At 37.6% G+C, this 7,465-nt stretch overlaps 1 long non-coding RNA gene across 1 annotated transcript; it reads left to right on the forward strand.

The window, feature by feature from the left end:
- The first annotated feature begins 3,791 nt into the window (after positions 1 to 3,791).
- Positions 3,792 to 4,516, forward strand: LOC121308878. The gene is made up of 3 exons (XR_005948576.1): positions 3,792 to 3,875; positions 3,992 to 4,099; positions 4,242 to 4,516. It is a non-coding gene; the product is annotated as an uncharacterized LOC121308878 (long non-coding RNA).
- The last annotated feature ends 2,949 nt before the right edge of the window (positions 4,517 to 7,465 follow it).

Below are 7,465 nucleotides of genomic sequence, written 5' to 3' on the forward strand. Positions count from 1 at the left end.
AAGTTTGCTTACTATACCAGAATCTAAATCATTAATGTAGATTAGGAATAGCAGAGGACCTAATACTGATCCCTGTGGTACACCGCTGGTTACCACACTCCATTCTGAGGTTTTTCCTCTAATCAGTACTTTCTGTTTTCTACATGTTAACCACTCCCTAATCCATGTACATGTGTTTCCTTGAATCCCAACTGCGTTCAGTTTGAGAATTAATCTTTTGTGCGGGACTTTGTCAAAAGCTTTCTGGAAATCTAAATAAACCATGTCATATGCTTTGCAATTATCCATTATCGATGTTGCATCCTCAAAAAAATCAAGCAAGTTAGTTAGACACGATCTCCCTTTCCTAAAACCATGTTGACTGTCTCCCAGTACCCTGTTACCATATAGGTAATTTTCCATTTTGGATCTTATTATAGTTTCCATAAGTTTGCATATAATAGAAGTCAGGCTTACTGGTCTGTAGTTACCTGGTTCAGTTTTGTTTCCCTTTTTGTGGATCGGTATTACGTTTGCAATTTTCCAGTCTGTCGGTACCACCCCTGTGTCAAGAGACTGCTGCATGATCTTGGTTAGCGGTTTGTAAATTACTTCTTTCATTTCTTTGAGTACTACTGGGAGGATCTCATCCGGCCCAGGGGATTTGTTTATTTTAAGAGCTCCTAGTCCCTTTAACACTTCTGCCTCAGTTATGCTAAAGTTATTTAAAACTGGATAGGAACTGGATGACATGTGGGGCATGTTGTCAGTATCTTCCTTTGTAAAAACTTGTGAAAAGTAATCATTTAATATATTTGCTATTTTTTTTTTCTTCATCTACGATTTTGCCATTTGTATCTCTTAAACATTTAATCTCCTCTTTGAATGTTCTCTTGCTGTTGTAATATTGGAAAAACATTTTGGAATTGGTTTTAGCTCCCTTAGCAATGTTCATTTCTATTTCTCTCTTGGCCTTTCTAACTTCCTTTTTGACTTGCGTTTGCTTTGGCAATTTAGTTTTACAACTAAGATCTCTTGCTGTTATAATAATAGAAAAACATTTTGGAATTTGGTTTTAGCTCCCTTAGCAATGTTCATTTTTATTTCTCTCTTGGCCTTTCTAACTTCCTTTTTTGACTTGCGTTTGCAGTTCTGTGTACTCTTTCTGTGTACTTTCTTTTTGGTCCTTTTTAAAGCTCTGTAAAGTGCCTTTTTTCGCTGAATATTTTTTTTAATTGATCTATTAAACCATTTTGGCAATTTAGTTTTACATTTAGATTTGTCTACTTTATGGATGTAATTGTTTTGCGCCTCTAGTACTACATTTTTGAAGAACAACCATCCTTCTTCTGTGGGTGTTTTCTCTATTTTACTCCAATCTACTTCTGTTAGTCTCTGTTTCATGCCTTCATAGTTTGCTTTTCTAAAATTGTAAACCTTAGCTTTAGTCTTTACTTTTGGGGATTTAAAAAACACTTCAAATGAGACCATTTCGTGGTCTGAGTTTGCCAGTGATTCTCTGACCTCTGTTTTAGTTATTCTGTCTTCGTTATTTGAAAAGACTAAATCAAGGCATGCCTCCCCTCTAGTCGGTGCCTTCACAAATTGTGTTAGGAAGCAGTCATTTTTCATTTCCACCATTTCAATTTCATCCTTCGTGCTACCCACCAGGTTTTCCCATTTTATTTGGGGGAAGTTGAAATCCCCCATTAGTATGGCTTCTCCTTTGCTACACACATTTCTAATGTCATTGTATAACAGATTATTGTGCTCACCGTCTGAATCTGGCGGTCTATAGCATGCTCCTATTATTATGCCCTTTGAATTTTTGTCTGTTATTCTGACCCATATTGATTCGGTTTTATTTTCTTTGTCCAGGTTTAACACCTGGGCTTCAAGACTGTTTCTTATGTATAGCGCTACCCCTCCTCCTCTTCTGTCCTGCCTGTCTTTCCTATACAGTGTATACCCACAAATATTATATTCGTCCCCATCACTCTCAGACAACCAAGTTTCTGTAACACCTATCACATCATAGTTACCTGTTAGTGCAGTAGCTTCAAGTTCTAGAATTTTGTTTCTGATACTTCTAGCATTTAGATAAATACATTTAATGGTTGTCTTACCTGAGTTGTTGTCCTTGTTTTGATGCGGTCTCCCTTCTGTTTTTTTGTTGATTTCTCCCCCCTTCCTTTCTAGTTTAAATGCTTCCGAACCTGCTCGAGGATCTTTTCTCCAAGTAGACTAGTTCCCTTGTTATTTAAATGCAGTCCATCCCGTCTATACAGATAGTCCTCGTTGTAGAAAGTGGTCCAATGATCAAGATAGGTGAAGCCTTCCCGTGTGCACCACGTCTTCAACCATTGGTTTTGATTTATTATTTCCAGCTGTCCATATGGTCCTTTGCAAGGTGCGGGTAGTATACCAGAAAATACCACAGTTTTGGTTTTCTCTTTTAATTTCCTTCCTAGCTCTCTGAATTTGTTTTGCAGGGATTTTGGTCTGTCTCTTCCAATGTTGTTTGTACCGATGTGGACGACTACTACCGGGTCGTCTCCTGTTCGTTCTAGGAGCCTGTCCACGTTTTCAGTGATGTGCTTGACCGAGGCTCCCGGAAGGCAGCACACTGTTGTAGTAAGGGGGTCCAAACTGCGAATTGAACTTGCTGTGTTTCTCAATATGGAGTCCCCAACAATCATGACCTCCCTTCTTTTTGCTGTCTGGTCACCACTGTCAATAGGGTCCAGGATGTTGTTCCTTTCATTCTCTTGTTGTTGGTTCTGCTCATCACAATTCTGAAGTGACTCAAATCTGTTGGTTGTTTTGATTTCTGGTAGTTGTGTTTGACAAAGTTTCTTTTTTTCCCTGCTTCTGCCTACCTGAACCCAGCTGTTCTGACCTTCTATCTCCCTGGTGGCTTTCAGTCTGTTAGGGGTGATGCAGACTTCCATGAATTGTGGGTGTGCCAGTTCCTCAAGATCCTGTTGCTGTCTCACTTCCTCCAGCTCCATTTCTAGCATGCTTACTAGTTTATGCAAATCCTGGATCGCGCGGCACTTTACGCACACTTGGTTTAGCTCCGCTGGGTTTTCTCGGATTTCCCACATCAAGCAGGTGTCACAGATTACTGGCTTGAAGACCATGTTGAGGGTTTTTTTTTTTTGAAGTTTAGTTTCTTCTGCAGCCGTCAACCTGCTTTCCAACTGCTTCGAAACTGCTCTGTACTTTTCCACGCTGTACTTCTCCCACTCGCTGTCGCTTCCACTCGCTGTCGCTGGGAAGACTGCCTCGTTTAACTCCTGCTAGCGTCATACCTGAATAGCGCGATTTTATTTTTCCCTCAGTGTATTCACGCAGAGTTTAAATTACAGCTGGACCCTCCGGAGGTCCGATACATGCTGAATTCCCAACACAACAGTTTGATTCGGAGGATTTTTTAAACACTGATGCCGAGACTGCGGATAAGTCTGAACGTGAGTATAATTATTATAGTTGTTTACATTATTTAAAGTTATTACTTATTTTTATTTATTTTTGTTTTTATTAATAACCCATATAATAGGATATTAAGGTATGTATAATTATTTAAAGTTATTATTATTTTTTATTATATATATATATATATATATATATATATAGTTTTTTTATTTTTATTATTAACAAATATAGATATGTAATTACATATTATTTTTATTTATTTATTTTTATTTATTTTTTTTTTTTTTTTTTTTTATTTTTTTTTTTTTTAATTATTGTTATTATTATTATTTCATTTTTTTAAATATACCTGTTTCATTCTGTTTTATATTCAGATTTTTTTGAGGACCCTGAACAGCTGGAAGAGTATTTTAAGATACCTTTCGAGGACCTGCCTTTGGCCTTTGAAGTGTCAAAAAGTATGAACAGTATTTGTTTTATAGATTAATAAAATATGCTTGATCATGTATAATTAAATATTTTAGGTTAATAAAACAGTCACATTTACCCCTTTATATAATTATTATTATTTTAGAAAGCCCTGAAGAAACCAAAAGGTACTTCGCTGCAACCACATCTGAGGGCTTCCATGTAAAGAAAAACAACCATAAACCGTCAATAGCTGAAAAAAGACCACTCAAAAGTAAGTAACTATTTAAAATGACGCATTTAAAAAAAAAAAAAAAAAAAAAAAAAAAAAAAAAAAAAATAATGTTACATATTTCATTATACTTATGTTAATGTATGTTGTTCTGACAGCGTATTCTGGTATATTTTCATTTTAGAACGACCCGCAAGAACTCCTGTTATAGTGGTCAGCGATTCGTCTTCTGAGGACAACACAGCCGCTATCGGGGATTCAAAGTCTAAAAGGCCGCGTAGAATTTCCAGAAGTTTACGCGATTCCACGAGTCCGAGAGTCACCCCTCCAGTCTCTAAAGCACCTCCTATTCTGAAAACAACGCCTGTCTCACCTTCGAAAATTAGGTATCACAGTGTGGATCTCTTGAAACATGTACATGTGACTATAGATCAGATCATTAACCGCCATCCTGCTATAAGGGCCCTGGTTACTGACACTGAGATGCAACGCAATATACAAACCTTAATTACGCTGCTGCGAACTCTGGGTTTTTTTAAGTCAGTAACATTGTAATTGTAAAGCAATAATGGTGCCCTTTCGGAAAAAAACTTGTAAGAGGAAGCATTTGGAAATTAATACTGATGATGATTCTGCTAATGATGATATTGTGGCAGTTGTTAAAAAAAAAAATAAAAAAAAAGGTTGATCCGAGTCAACCTGTGGCAAATTCTGTAATCGCCCCCAAATGTTCAATAAATACAAAATCCCATACACCTTGTAAGTCTCAAACCACTGATGTAAATCCATGCACTAATCACCCCATAAATTTAGGAGATTTTCGAGAATTTAGACTATCTAGACAAACTATTAAATGATTTAAATTATAATTCGTATAATTTACCACAAATCAAAGCTCTGATTGATTAACTTTCTGTAGACGGGCCCCCTATAAATCCCTATAGCCAAAATATAAACGACATTAACTCATTGGGTAATAATGATGCTCAATTGACTCATATCAATTTTGACTCTATGGATAAACTATTGCAAGAAATGACTAGAGAAAATCATGTTACTACAGAGAATGTAAATGATATGGAAAGCCATATAGGGGGTGGCTTAAACAGAGGGGCTTGTCAGGGTGACTCTTCAAGCACAAAAGTCCCAGGGGCTGATTTAATACGTAATGATGATCAAGTGGCAGGTCCTTCTGGTTTGCAGAACCCCTTGAGGGTTAACGAGGGGGATAGAATTAATGGGGAAGCTGTGCAGATTAGACAGAGACCTATGTTTAACAATATCGAATTGAAGCACTCTCTTAACTTTACACCCTTGTATGATTTGGATTCCTGCGCAGAAGTTTTTATAGTGCTGCATGAAACGTTGGAGAATATGTTGAGTGAGGTTTCTAATAAGGTTAAGACCAGCCGATATTATGCAGCTTGAATTAAGAGCCGCGTCCCTAGATATACCAGTGTATGTAAAAATGACTGGAGACAATTTAAGTCTAGGCGATTTTCTCAGTCAAATTGAGGCTCTCCTGCAAAGCCATAGCGAAATTTTGGCCGACGATTCTTTGATGCTGATTGTTCGGGTTATAAGATGCCCTGAAGGAGGAGGGTTAAGGAGAGGCTTGCGAACCTTAATGAAAAGTGAGCTTATTAGAAAAAAAGCCAAACATTTGATTATATGTTACAACAGAGACAATCAATTATGTTTTGCTTATTGCATACTGAGTTTGTTATTTCCAGAATTCAGGGGGGCCTATGATCAGTGTATGGGTGAGGCTTTAAAACTTCAACAGTGTGTGGGGTTAGGTGAACATCAGATGGTTTCGTTTGTGGACATAGATAAATTTGAACAGTTCCTAGATGTTAAAATAGTGGTGTGGTATAGATGTCCCCAAAAGGATGTGTTCCTGAATCACCAAACAGATACGCGACCAAAAAGCAAAACTGTATTTATGTTTCTTTATGAGAATCACTTCTACGGTATTGTTAACTTGAAAAGTCTTCTGGGTGCTGCCTATCTGTGTAATTACTGTTACACTGCCTACAGTAACAGATCTGGACATCGTTGTGAGGGCCACTGTAATGTGTATTTTTCACCAGCATGTATCAGCGATGCTTCTGTAAAGGTAAAATGTAACGAATGCAATCGTTATTGTCGATCACAGCTCTGTTATGATGAGCATAAGATTCTCAGAGATAAAGCAGGGTGTGAAAAACAGGTCTCTGTGTGACATTTTAAAACTGTGTACAAGATGCTATTCTCTCTCTAAACGCAATTCTGATAAACCGCAGATTCATAAATGTCCTAAGCCCTACTGCAGGCTATGTAAAGCTGTGTTGTTACCTCACACTGAACACAAATGCTACATTCAAGTGCTAAAACCATACGACCCCACAGACAAATATGTGTTTTATGACTTTGAATGCCGGCAGGAAGACGGAATACACATTCCGAATTATTTGTACTACATACACATGGATGGGGAATCATGGTTTTGGGAGGGTGAAGAATGTGTGAAAAAGTTTTTTGAAAGGTATCGCAGGCCTTGTTACTCTGGCTATAGTTTCTTAGCTCACAACGCAAAATCGTATGACAGTTATTTACTGATGAATTATTTAGTTACCAATGGTGTTAACCCCCACATCATAGCTCAGGGTAGCAAATTAATGTGTTTTATAGACGAGGCTTTTAAGATGCGCTACATTGATTCCTTTAACTTTATGCCTATGAAGTTAAGTGCCCTGTCTGCAGCTATGGGATTTGAAGCCAGAAAAGGATATTTTCCTCATTTTTTCAATACAGCTGAAAACCAGAATTACGTAGGGCCCTATCCTGATCCGCGTTACTACGGCGTTCAGCAAATGATGTCTAAAGAACACGATGACTTTTACAAATGATTCGATTAAGACAGGCGTGTTTAATTTCAGGGAAGAAATGGCGTTCTACTGCAAAAACGATGTTGAAATTTTGAAAGAAGCCTGTATCAAATTCCGTACAGAGGTTTACGCAATAGGGCAGATAGACCCTTTCCAATGTACTACCATTGCTTCACTGTGCATGGCTATGTATAGAAGTAAATTCATGCCTAAACACACAATTACGATCATTCCTCCCGACAATTACAGCGACCAACAAAAAAGCTTTTCAAGTGCGTCGATACAATGGTTAATGTATGTATCTGAAACTGAAAATGTTTTCATTCAACATGCTTTAAACTATGGAGAGCTTAAAATGGGCCCCTATTTCTTGGACGGTTATGCTGTGATTAATGGTAAGCGTACGGCTTTTGAATTTGCAGGGTGCTTTTTTCATGGTTGTCCCCTATGCTACGATTTTGCCGATGTAAACCCTTTAAACAAAGTATCCTGCGGTACGATGTATCATCACTTTGATGAAAAGATTGAAACACTGCAA

Source organism: Polyodon spathula, chromosome 3 (genome assembly GCF_017654505.1).
Source record: "Polyodon spathula isolate WHYD16114869_AA chromosome 3, ASM1765450v1, whole genome shotgun sequence".
Lineage (NCBI taxonomy): Eukaryota > Metazoa > Chordata > Actinopteri > Acipenseriformes > Polyodontidae > Polyodon > Polyodon spathula.